General features: G+C 46.4%; 1 protein-coding gene across 5 annotated transcripts in view; it reads left to right on the top strand.

The window, feature by feature from the left end:
- The window catches only part of St3gal2 (ST3 beta-galactoside alpha-2,3-sialyltransferase 2), a 50604-nt gene that overhangs the window by 4979 nt on the left and 33052 nt on the right, over positions 1-12573 (top strand). For 2 of the 5 annotated variants that reach the window (XM_074055687.1, XM_074055685.1), the window contains exon 1: positions 1940-5715. The exons of 2 other annotated variants lie outside the window; for them this stretch is intronic. The gene's annotated coding sequence lies outside the window, so the exon portion shown is untranslated. Of the gene's footprint in view, positions 1-1939; positions 5716-12033; positions 12173-12573 lie in introns of those variants that run through there. One more of the 5 variants, XM_074055686.1, reaches the window with a different exon arrangement.

Here is a 12573-nt window from a genome sequence, read left to right as displayed (position 1 = left end):
CCTGCCTAGTAAGCGTGAGGCCCAGAGTTTAAACCCCAGTACCCAAAAAAAAAAAAAAGTAATGAGACGATCTTATTTGTTGGATGCAGGTGTTGAGGCAAAAAAGGGGTAATCCCCTTCCCTTCCTGCATATCGTATTAACTCCTTTACCAAAGAGTTAAGAATGCCAGATGTGGTAACAAATACCTGTAACACCAGCCAGCACTTGGGAGGTAGAAGAATCAAGAGTTCAAGGCCACCCTGAACTACATAGTAAGACCCTATCTAAAACAAAAAAAGTTAACAAGAGGAAAGAATAATGAATTTATTTGATCATAATTTAATGTGCCACGAGAGCCTTCAGACTGAAAACCCAAAGACCCAGGAAAAACTATCCATTTTTATGCTTAGGTTGGAGGAAGTGTAGACAGTGGTGTAGAAATATGATTGGACAAAAAAGGTTGGATCTAATGCTGATAGAATGAGCAAAGAAACCCAGGAGGGCCTCTGTTCAGATTCTTCTTGCCTCTCTGTGCAGCATTTCTTCTTCCTGGGTATGGGACAGGACCTTTATGAACTGGGGATGTTACTATCAGACAAGGCAGATCAAAGAATTTCTCTGTGGCCAGCCTGAAAACAGAAAAGCAGGCAGGGAAGATTAAAGTAATATTTTTAGGCTTTGTGGCTTGCTTTGGGGGAAAAGGGTTCTCATTTCTATAACCTGCCTTAGGGAAGAGAAATTTTAGTTTCTGTGACTTGCCTTGGGGTGGGGGAAGGAAGAAAGGGCAGCAGGAGATAGGAAGGCAGGAGAGGATCAGAGAGAAGCTTTGCTTCTGAAGCCTTCACTTGGAAGTATTGGCAGGAAAGGGCTTCCTTAGAAGGCTATGAGAACTACAGATTCAGAGGGGTGACTCAGGACCCACATCTCTTCTAGGGTCTCCGAGTGGGTGCGGCAGGAACCAAAGGCTAGCCTCATGAGAGTACTATTGTCGCCAGGATAAACCTACTCCTGCTATGACCAGTAATTTTGTCACCACAACTTGAGATTCCCATTCCAGAGAGGAAATGTCTGGTTAGCTCAGCTTGAGCCATGTGCTTCACTTGGCGAGGAAAGGACTGGTGGTCTGGTAGATAGGCAGTCCTTCCATACTGTCTCCAAAAGTAAAAATCCCCAGCAGAAAAGGAAATGGACATTGCAGATATTGCAAGATATCACCCCAGAAAGGTATTAAACAAGGACTTGAGTTGTCAGGTGGCAAAGGTTTTAGTGAATATAGCAAGTTTCTGACCAGCCAAGACTGCATATCAGCCAGACTGATATGCAGCAGGGTATGGCTGAGTCATCAGGGGACAAGGAGAGAAGTGAGTAAGATACTGAAAACCAGATATGGTTCAGGTAAGATGTAATGAAGGCTAGAACTTGGCAGTAGAAATGGAAAAGAGGGGACTGATTCAAGAGATGCTATAAAAGTCAGTATCATCTTCTGGAACATATACTTGTTTGGCTGGAATTTGATGTTTTGGTGCTAGGGTAATGAGGGTTCATTCCTTTAGCTGAAAAGGAACATTCAGGAGGAGGAAAGGCTTGCAGATGACTTGCCTTGCTTTGTTGGCAGATGCTGACAGTACAGCTGGAATCCTGGTCAGTTTATTACTTCAGACCCAAAGCTACCTGAGGTTTGGGGCCTCAGCCCAGAGGAAGTGGTGCCACAAATCTACATCCTGAAAGCAGCTGGGGCTTTGTGGCTAGCTCAGCACCATTGTATCGCTTCTCTCCATACTTCATCCCAGGATGAGCCTTGCCTTTCTTCCCCTTTGCTTCTCACAGTTCACACGCCCCATCTCCCCTTCCACTCCTATGTTCCCATGTACCTGAGCCCTTACCAACAAAAGGGGACCTGTGTTTTCCTCTCTCTCTGTTCAAAATGATTGTTAATAATAAGTTTTTCCTAACTATTAGGGAAGACATCTCCAAGTGACATTTCCCAAGGAAAGGGTCTGAACTTGGACTGCATCTGGAGAAAGGAGGCTTTTCCTCCACTTGTGTGGGACTCACAAGGGACAGCTGCCTGTGTCCCCAACCAGCCGTCTCAAGTACTTTTTGTTGCTTATTTATAAATCCTTATTGTAATTACAACATATTGTCAGTCCAGTGATCATGTAGCCATTGTAGATCTTGCTGAGGGCTCTAGGGCACAGGCTGGGCTTTGGGCCACCCAGCTTCCTAGCTTAAGGGGGGAGTTTCCTCCTGCAGGGATGGGAAAAGGGAGGAAACAGGGTCCACTCCAGCTGGCCATGATGAAGAGTCCTTATCCCCATAGATTCCCAGAGCAGAAGGTCATCTTCCTGAAGAGGGTTGTTTCCCTCAATTCAAATCTCTGTGATATTTTCCCATCTACTACTGTATTAAAGAGACAAGGGAATTTTGACAAAAAATATAATTTTTGTTTATTTTGATATGGATGCTGAATTTTTATTTATACAATATCAATATTAAGACCGCACACATAGTTTTAGTATCGGATGTTGAAAACTTAAGGGGATCATCAGCCTAACCTTCTCCCTCTGGCAGATAAAAAACTCTCTTGAGGGATGAAGAAGCCCAGTGAGGGTGATTTCTGCTGAGGTGGGAGGGGAACTAGCAGGACCTGGGTTTCCTGCCTCTGGGGCATTGTTTTCTACCCAGCAGGCCATGATTTCAGCCCATTAGCATCCCTTTTCCTTTTCTCTCCTTTTCTTCTGATCTAGGATTAGGGTGGGGACATGCCACAGGGACACAGACAGCACCCCTGCTGTATGGTTAGGGCTTGAGGCCATCCTTAGATGAAGAGGCAAAGGACCCTGAAGTGATGGGGTATGACCTGGGGACCAGGACTGTCTACCTCTTTGTCCTGAATCCTCTCAGCCTTAGCAGGTCAGCAGCCTTCAGAAGAAGAAAATCAGCACAAAAGCAAATAGCTAATTGGTCTAGAGGGAACAGCTCTGGTGAGGGAAAATCAACAAGTTATTTGTTTTTGTAGGTAAAGGGAATTTTGAGAGGATGGGACTCTTAGTGAAGAGGGGAAGATAAGAGATGGATTGTGGCAGAGGCACAGATTAGGGAGTCAAGGAGGTGAGGTGGGGATCTACTTGGTCCTGTCACTCTACTACTTCATTGACCTCTACCATGCTGCCTCCCCCATTCTACTTCCTCTTACCTTTTTTGCAGGGTTCCTTTCAATTTAAAAGGGACATCAGTAGATGTTAAATCTCCCTGTCCCATAGGTGGGGTTCCCAGGGCCCCCATTCCTTCCCAAATTCAGTTAAAGATAAATACTGTTATTTGAAGCAGATGGTGACTCGGAACGAGATTGACAAGAGGAAATGAAAGTTTCTGTGGGCCTGTGTTGAGTCCTTGTGCTGTGCTGCAAACAGCAACCAACAGGGACTCAGCTGGATGGGAAAGACCATGCATCCAAAGGGAGGGACTTTTTCATTCAGTTCTCTCAGGTTCTCTAGGGAGCTGTGTAAGGCTGCTAGTGGTCTTTCTTGCCTTCTCTGTCCTTCCTGCCCCTAGGGCTTGGTATTTCCCTGGTCCCATGCCCATTTAGCCTCTAGCTAATGCTTGGGGCCTCCAGCATAGTTTAGGGGAATACTCCAGGTGCCATGGGGAAGGAGATAATTCCGGAGACCAGAAAACCTGAAGGGGGTGAGAAGAGGAATTCGGACCCCATTCAGGCTCTTCCAGTGGAGGGGGCACTTCTTTAGAAGTGTGAAATGGGGAGCAGGTAAATAGTTTACGTCAAGGAGGTTCATCCCAAGGCCAAAGTGGCAGCCATTTGATAAAGGAATGTCCTCAGTACCTGAAAAGCAATCCACACTTGACTTTAAAGCAATAGTGGGCAAACTTCTAGGATGAATGAATGTGAGTTTTAATTTGTTAAGTGGGTTTACACAGAGGATACTGCTGTCTGCATTCTTCACCACCTTCAAACCTTGGTGAGGTACTTTTCAGGGTGACTTCTTCTACCCACATTGCCAGTCCTAGAAATTCTGGCCCATCCTGAATCCATGGGCTGAATCTTGTGCAGGACAGGGAGAGGAAGTCAACAGGCTCTCTGTTTTGGCAGCCCCCAAACAGACCCGAGAGCTTCAGGACTGGGCTCTTTAGCTCTCCCAAATGGGCAGTAGCTTATCTGCCTGGGTGGCCTACAGGGCTAGATTTCCACAATCCAGGTTCAGTCTACTTGGGTACATATAGGGCATACATAGCATTTACAAACCCCCAGGGGATTCAGTGCTGTATGACCTAGTGCTAGTTGCTGCCCCTTTCTAGACCTGAGGGTCTTTGTCTGTAAGTAAAGAATTCCAAGGAGGACTGCTCAGGAATTTGCTCTTAAATCATTTGGGCAAGCTGGGTGCTGGTGGCTCGCCCCTGTAACCCTAGCTACTGGGGAGGCAAGAGAGCAGGATAATTGTGGTTCAAAGCCAACCCTGGGCAAATAGTTCAAGACCCTATTTCAAAAATACCCAACACAAAACAGGACTGGTGGAGTGGCTCAAGTGGTCGAGCATCTACCTAGCAAATGTGAGGCCCTGAGTTCAAACCCCAGTACCACCAAAAAATAAATAAATGAATAAATAAAACAAACATCTGGGTGACTTGACAAAAGAGTGCTACATCCTGAGTAGAGTTGGACCCAGGATGCCACTCTGTGGTCCCGATGTCTGGAGTTAGTTTGATCTTCCTCCTAACCTGCTGGGATCATTAAGCAGCAGTCAGTTGGCTCTGTCAGTTAGCTGTCTCTGGAGAGCAGAGCCTCCTGCAGCCAAGGGAGCTATTCCACCACTGTGAGTAGTTCCCTCTTCTCCCCCAACCCTAACTCCAGCTCTGAGCTCTGTCCTAGGTTCAGTCAGAAACTCCCATCTGGCCCTCTCCTTACAGTGGCCACTCACTAGGCTCTGGGGAAAAGGTTAAAAGGGTTCCTGTTTTCTTGTTCCAGGTTCCTTCACTCCCTTATGTTCTGAACTCTGCTCTAGCCAGGTTTTCCCAAAACTGAGGTGGGAAGTGAGATCACAGACTGATCCTATCTGCTAGGAGTTGAGAACTTGCCTGAGAGGGGCAGAGTGGGGTCTCCTAGTACAGAAGAAAGGTGTTGAGGGAAAGGCCTGAATGGAAAAGGCAGGGACATTTGAGGACCCTGAGGAGACCAGTTTGAGCACGACATAAGAATTCTTGGAATACTGTTTAAGGAGAAGGGGCAGTACTGAGGGGTCTGGCCAGAGATGAGCCCCAAGCTCAACCCTGACTGGGAGGAGGAGCAAACTTTCTGGCAGAACCAGGGCTGGCTGGCCACAAAAGATTATGCCTGCCTGGAAGTGTGGGAGAGTTTGTTAATGAGGGTGGTTTTCTATTGGCTGTTAGGCGGCAAGAGGTCAGTGTGATAAGAGGGGAGAGAGACTCCTTGGATTTTACACTTAGACAGCTGCCTGGGCTGGGCGGCCTCACAGCTTCTGACAGTGTATTATGTGGTTCTTGCTCCATCTGCTCTTCCTGAAATTCATAGTCCCTGGCTTCAGCCCAGCTGGATTTCCTTTGTCTGACTGCCAGTTCCTTTCCTTGTCTGGGATCAGATGAGGTCTGCACTGGGGGGCAATCCTGATGAGACAGAGAGCCAATTGTGAGCCTGACCTAGGAGTTTGAAGCCACTCCAGGAGACCTGATCAGAGACTCCCAGACCTGCCTATTCCAGTTAGGTAAGATGTCTCTGTTGCTCAGCCTGACAGACCTGGTGCCGTGTGGGCATTGGGGAGGTCCTAGCTTTGCCTCAAAACATTGGGAGGTCTGACTGTTTTGCTGGGACAGTTGGAGGCGGGGATCTGATGGGATTTGCATTTGTGAAGATTGATTATTTGGCTTCTTATGGAAAAGAAATTGGAGGGAATTAGTAGTTTGGAGGGTTCCCTAGCTGAAGGATGACAGTTCCTTGGGTAGAAAGGATGGTTGAGGATGTGGAGAGAAATCGAAAAAGGGAGATTTAGGTGGTAAAAATCCATTGGGTTTTTTAATAGATTTGCTGAGGGAAGCCACAGGGAGGGGATGTTACAAATGACTCTTATGTTTTAGGGTGAGATGGGTAATGTGATCCCTTTCCCAGAAATTTGGAATTCAGAAAAAAGACTGGGCTTCAAGGTCTCAGATCATGTGTGAGTTTGTTTGAGGCAAGTTGAGTTTGAGGTACTTCTGGGTACTCCCAAGTTACATCATTTAAAGGGTAATGTCCAGAGTCAGTTGGATAGATGAGACTGACATTCAGGGGAGTATCTAGCATCATTTGAAAAACCAGAGATGATTCTTATTGGTTGAAAAGCAATTTTGGAAAGACCCCTACAATCTCAAATCCATTGCAAGATGAGGAATGGAACCTAGGGCTTTGACTTCATATTATAGTCCATGTCCAGAGTCATATTTCATGCTTTCTGACTTCTGGCTTAGAGCATGACTCAATAGCAAAAGGCAGCCTCCCCTGTTGAATCTTCTCTGATGTTGGGAGGACTTTGACAGTGTGCAGTGTTGATCCCAGGCCTCCCAGGAAGGCCATGGATACTAGAGCTTCCTTTACTGACTGTATACATAGGCAGGGACCTTAGCTGGAGAAAAACTTATGTCCTGGCCAGAATTGAGCCACTGCTGGGAATCTCAGAGCACTGGTGCCCAGACCGCTTCTGCTTTGTGGGTCTCTGAGCTAGGTTGACCTACCAAGGATGGGAATTTTAAGTATAAGTTCAGGGCAACCTTTTTATGTCAGATGGCAAGTGATACGGTGAGGGCCTTTTTAACATTCTTTTAAGAAATGGAAAATAGCTGTAAATGTGTGTGAGATTATATCAGTTGCACTTCTTCAATTACAAAGGTCAGAAATCTCCTTTAATAAAGTGCCCTTTGAATAAAGGGAATCTATTGCCTCATATACCTAATGATATGACTAGACTAGCACAAGGACGGATTCAGCCCTCAGTTTCCACATGAATCCCAGGTCAGGTCTCCATTCTCCTAGCATCCCTTCCTGGGATTTCTGCAGGGAATCCTGAGTTGGAGCCCTTGCCCAGCACTGGCCTTAATCACTGGAATGGATATAGTTGGTGCTGTCATTTGCTGGGCCTGGCGCATGGCACAGAGATGGCAATTTGAGGACAGATGGTTCCCTAAAGGAAAATTGACATGGTTTTTTGTTTTGTTTTGTTTTGTTTTGTTTTACTTTGTTTTCTTTTGGTGCTGGGGCTCAAACCCAGGGCCTTGTGCATACGAGGCAGACACTCTACCAATGAGCTACATCCTTAGCCCAAGACGTCTTGTGTTGAGGCAGTGCCCAGTGTGCTTTTGGACCCATGGAGACTTTATGGTAGTTTGGTGGCCTATGTATCAGAAACACCACTGTAGGGAAACTAATCAGGATTTGCTGCCATTTATTAATTTACTTTGTTAAAAACTGGAATCATTGAGTCATTTCCTATACAGATCTGGAAGTGGAAGTTGAGGAATGTGACTGAAATCCCCAAACTAGTAGGTAGAAGAACTAAGACAAGTACCAAAGTAGTCTGCTGTGCTGGCTGATGACTTTAGTATGAAGTGCTGCATTTTAGGCAGGAACCGCTTCCTTTCCCTGGCTGCTTAACCACAAGGACTGATTCATTCTCTGGATTGTGGAGCTAAAAGACAGGCACAGGCAAGTTGTAGCAAATGGGCTCTTCCTCCTATTGCTCTGGGCAATCTGCATGGAGGCTGGTGTTGTAACTGGATCTGAGACAGGAGATGTGGTAGCTTCGACCAAATCCCAGTAAATAAGACTTGGCCTTGTTTGCCTGAATTCTGCCCTAGGGTTGTCTCCCCTGTCATCTCTGCTTCAGGGATGTTCACCCTGTTCTTGTGGTATTTCTTGTAGGGACTGGATCAGGATATAGCTCTAGGGATGCTGTATTTTCTGGTTTATATTGGGAATTTCCTGCTGGGGAGTGTTGTGCCCCTCTAACGTCTTTGAAAGGGAATGTGCAGGAGAGTGGTGCTAATTTCAGATCCAGAAGGAGAAAATCTTTGCAGGGAATGTGTGAGGTTAACGGGAAAGATATTATCATGCTCATTTTACAAATGGAGAACCTGAGGCCAATTGAGAGAGATAAGATTTGCCCAAAGACACACAATCATCAACTAGCAGAGTTATTCCTAGAAAAATCAGGGTCCTCTGGCTTTAGTTCATTATTCATTACAAAATGTCAACTTGGAGGCATGTGTTGGGGTAAGGACACTCCAGCCTCATAAGGGAAGGCAAGGGACTTGAGAGCAGGCCTTATCCCCAACTCCTCATAGCTCCCAGGTCACCCCTACTCAGTCACTGACAATACTGTCATATTGGCAATCCCTCTGTAACCCAAGATATATATGCTAGAGAACAAAGCCTGCTCCTTTGGGACCATTTTAATGGACCAAACTCTGTATGTCCTTACCTTCTATATCTTCCTACAGTTGGCAGTATTAGCACATGTAGTGATGGATATCATCATGGCAGGGAGCTCATAACCTAGTACAGATATAGGAGCATGAGTTATTCTTCAGGATGGTCAGCAGAGAAGGGGAAGACCCCTGGCTCCCCCAGCTTGGTTTTCGTCACCTGGGGTGAGAGTGATGACAGGCAATGCAAGGAGCAGGCCTCTTTGTGCCTTCTCAAAGCAGCCAATATTGCCACTTTCCGGAAGTGGTCAAGTGATTAACCTAGCAACCAGGGCCCTTCCTGAGTAGGTCATAACATATTACCAACTCCTCAATGAAGAGGAAGTTTGCTCAACCAGAAGCAGAGAGAAGTGAAAACAATGTGTACTGGGCCTCAGCTCACCATCTGTCCCCCTCCTCCCACCTCCTGAGGGCAGAAGTAAGTGACATGAAAAAGTGGGGTGCAGGGCAGGGGTGCTTCTCAAAGCCACCTGCAGGGTTGATGCTGGAAGTTACCCAGTAGCACCAGACTGGCCATGGGCTCATGTCTTTTCTCTTCCTATCTGGAACTTTCAAGGTCTCTGTTGGAAAGGAGATGTCCAGAAGATACAGTGACAGAGCAGGGAACCCAACTCTGGTCATCTCCCATCCTTTTACTCTTCTTCTCTTAACCTCCACTCCCGAGAGTACTGTGGAGTAGTGGGGAAGCACTGCTTCTCTTTAATCTTCTGGTCCAAGCATGGTTATAACATCTTTGGGTTTCCATTAGTACAGCTGCCATAGGCTGACCTTTCCAAAAGCCATTACTAAATATAAAAGGAGAACAAAAGAAAGCTAAAGATAGGGTATACAGAGAATAAAAACAGCTCAGCTCACAAAGTACAGGTGCCAGTTTGTTTCCAAGGATTTCGGACGCTGCTCTGCTCTACTACTTCCTGAAGGTAGCCACCTCTAGGGCCAGCACTCCTCCCAGTGGCCTTTGCTTCACTCTCTGGCCTCCTGGCACTGGCTGTTTTCCTGTCTAAGCGCCATGAAACCTTGCCTCTGATCTACCCTCTCCTCACTACTCAGGGCTCATTGGCTTTGTGTGGGATTCCTCCTTCCTTGCTCTCCCAGGAGATTGGTATCTACATTACTGTGCTTTCTGGGAGTACAGTCTTATTCTAAGTAAGCCTTGAAATATATCTACACTCTACACAGCAGTGCTCAGGCCTTACGTATCCCACAAGCTGTCAAACAAAAGGCTGGTGGTTTTTCAACATCTGATCTTGGCAGGAACTGTAGAACCTGGTTCCTATCTTCCACTAGGCCACAAGAATAGAAAATGATAAGAAGTTGGCGTGGTACATGGTAGTCTATTGGAGGGTTGGAGGAAAGATTGTTCTGAGTTTTGGGGAAAAAAATAAATCAACCAGTACTTTGAAGTCACGTAGTCTTGATGAAAGACATAGATAAAAGCCTGACCACAAAGCTGAGTTTCCAGCCTGCAGCACCTGTATCCCACCTGATGTTGGATGAGGCCCAGGAGCCAGAGAGGTCTCTAGGCTCCAAACTGTTGCCTGTCAGCACACACAGTACCCCTACTGCATGCCAGATGTTCAGATGAAGTCGCAAGAAATCAGAGAACCACCATCTCAGGGAAATGTGGGGGCAGAATGGATTTAAAAAGGGAAGATAAGTAGTCGGTTACAATCACTTTCCCTAGACTGCTGCTAATGTTGGAGTCTTTTAGAGAAATCTGGAAAGTTAGCTTCCACACCTGCATCCTGGACTGTCACTTTGATGATATTGCCTGGTCTTAGAGGCAAGGCATTCTACTTGGCCTGAATTCCACCTGGGTAGCATGCTGGGCTATGAGGATTGACAGGTGACAACCAGAGGCCGTACACACTCAGTAGAGGAGGTGTGGCACATTTCTGGGGCTTACGATGGAGAATCTTATTCTCACCTGCATCTTCAAGTGTGACCCTTGCACTAGATGAGTGAGCAAACCACTCTTGATTTCTGGTCACTGGACTGGAGGAGGAGACTTCCCAGGTCCAAGACTGCTGCACTCCAAGGGAATTAGGTTATATGTCCCAGAAGGTCTCCTAGCATTCTTAGGTGCTGAAGCTTGTTCTGTGTCAGAGCTTTGGGCTAAGCCTCTCTCAAACATGCCAGGCAGGATGCTGTGCTGCTGCCCTCTGGCTTTCTGAGGGCCTGGATCCTGTTGGACTGTACATTGTGGATTCTACAGATCCCACCTTGCAGCTTTCCTTTCCAGTGAAGCTGGCTATTGGATTAATTCTGTTAATTCTGTTCCCTGTCCTCGAATCCCACAAAGAATGTGGGAGATGCTGATTTTTTTTTTTTTTTTTTTTTTTTGCCATACTGGGCCTACATCTTGAGCCACTCCACCAGTCCTTTTTTGTGAAGGTTTTTTTTTTTTTTTTTTTTTGAGATAGAGTCTCACAAACTATTTGCCTGGGCTGGCTTTGAACTGTGATCCTCTTGATCTCTGCCTCCTCAGTAGCTAGGATTACAGGTGTGAGCCACTGGCACCCGGATAGAGATGCTGAATGTTTAAGTTGGGTTCTATAAGTCTGGGCCAAGGTCTGACCAGAGTTTTGAGCTGCAGAAGAATGTTCTGGTAGAGGCTTCAGGAGGCATAACTTTTTCTTCCTAGGTATGTTGGCAGGACTTACATGTAGCCAAGTTCAGCCCTTTTTTATCAGCTCCTGCTGGGGTCAAGCTAGCCTGACCCTTCTCCAAAGTGGCCAACCTTCCAGTGCTCACAGGTAGAAAGAGAAGTAGAACCAGACCAATGCCACTGGCCATAGTCCAGGCTTGGGAAGGGATAAAAGAAGGCAACGATGAGTGTCAGGCCCTGAGTTCAAACCCCAGTGCTGCAAAAAAAAAAAAAAAAAAAAAGAGGGCAATAATGGAAAACAGAAGCACCAGTCCCATTCCATTCTTGACGGTAAGGAAAGAGGAATCAGATTTAGGAATTTTTTTTGATAGCCAAGGGTTAGGAGTTAGAGATGAAATGCCCTGACCCTTCTCCATGTTTTTGTATAAGTCACCCTGGCTCTCTCCTTTAGGAGCCCTAGGTAAGGACAGACAGGGTAGGAGAAGCTAGGGCTCCTTTAGTCCCCTTTAGTGAGGGCTTTTTTTCCCACCATTGGAGCTTCCTTTCCAGCTGTGTATCCTTTCCCAGAAGCCTCTCTGATAACAGTGTGCTCTGTTATCACTCTCTGATTTCCTGCTCTGTGGACACATGGGCTAGAGAAGAGACAGATGAAGATTATCTGGAGAAAACACTTGCTCCACTTCTCTTTCACCCATCTTCTGGAGTGGGCAGTGGGGCATAATCAGACTTTCTTTTGAACCTTCTTTAGATCCTCTCAAGCCAGGCGAGAGAGTGTATGTATATATATTTGGGGAATTTGGGAGTTGGAGCGGGTTGGACTGACCAATGTTTCTGAGAAGAGTCAGGAGAATTGCCTTGAAAGAGGGGCTATAAGTTGAGGATTGCCCTCATTTCTTCTCCTTGAAGCCTTGGCTCTGCTCTCAGCATCAATTCTCCACTAATATGTGTTTCTCTGGGATAGGTAATAGAAGCATGTCACCAGCTCCACTCTGTAAAGAGGACAAGACCTGGGGTGCCTGTCTTGGAAGTCAGATATCTGTTGGCAAACCTGTGGAAGAGCAGCCCTCCTGGAGGAAGCCTGGCTACACAGGAGCCTGGTGGTAGGAAAGCTTTTGAGGCCTTAGGGAGACCTCAAAACAAAGAAATTCCATGGCTCTGCTCCTGGACAGCAGGAAGCTGGCCTAATGGTTGCCAGAGAGGAGCCACAAAGCTTTGTGGAGGGGTTAGTGATATGGCCTGACGGGAAAAGACAGGCTTTGCCCATGCTGGTTGCCACTCCCTGGTGTGGGACCAATAAATATTTGTTGAATGACCACATCCTTTGTTTTTCTCTTGCAATTCAAAACATTCTGTAGGTAGCAGTCAAGCACAAAAGAAAAGGAGGACCCTGAAGCTTCTTTTTGTTGTTGTCCTTCTATTTATTTTTGTGGTACTGGGGAATGAACTCAGAGCCTTGCACATGCAAGACAAATGCTGTACCACTGAGCTAGAGCTCCTGCCT

This window comes from Castor canadensis, chromosome 15, assembly GCF_047511655.1.
Source record: "Castor canadensis chromosome 15, mCasCan1.hap1v2, whole genome shotgun sequence".
Lineage (NCBI taxonomy): Eukaryota > Metazoa > Chordata > Mammalia > Rodentia > Castoridae > Castor > Castor canadensis.
Note: the sequence above shows the minus strand (reverse complement) of the source record. Positions and strands in the feature narration are given on the sequence as shown.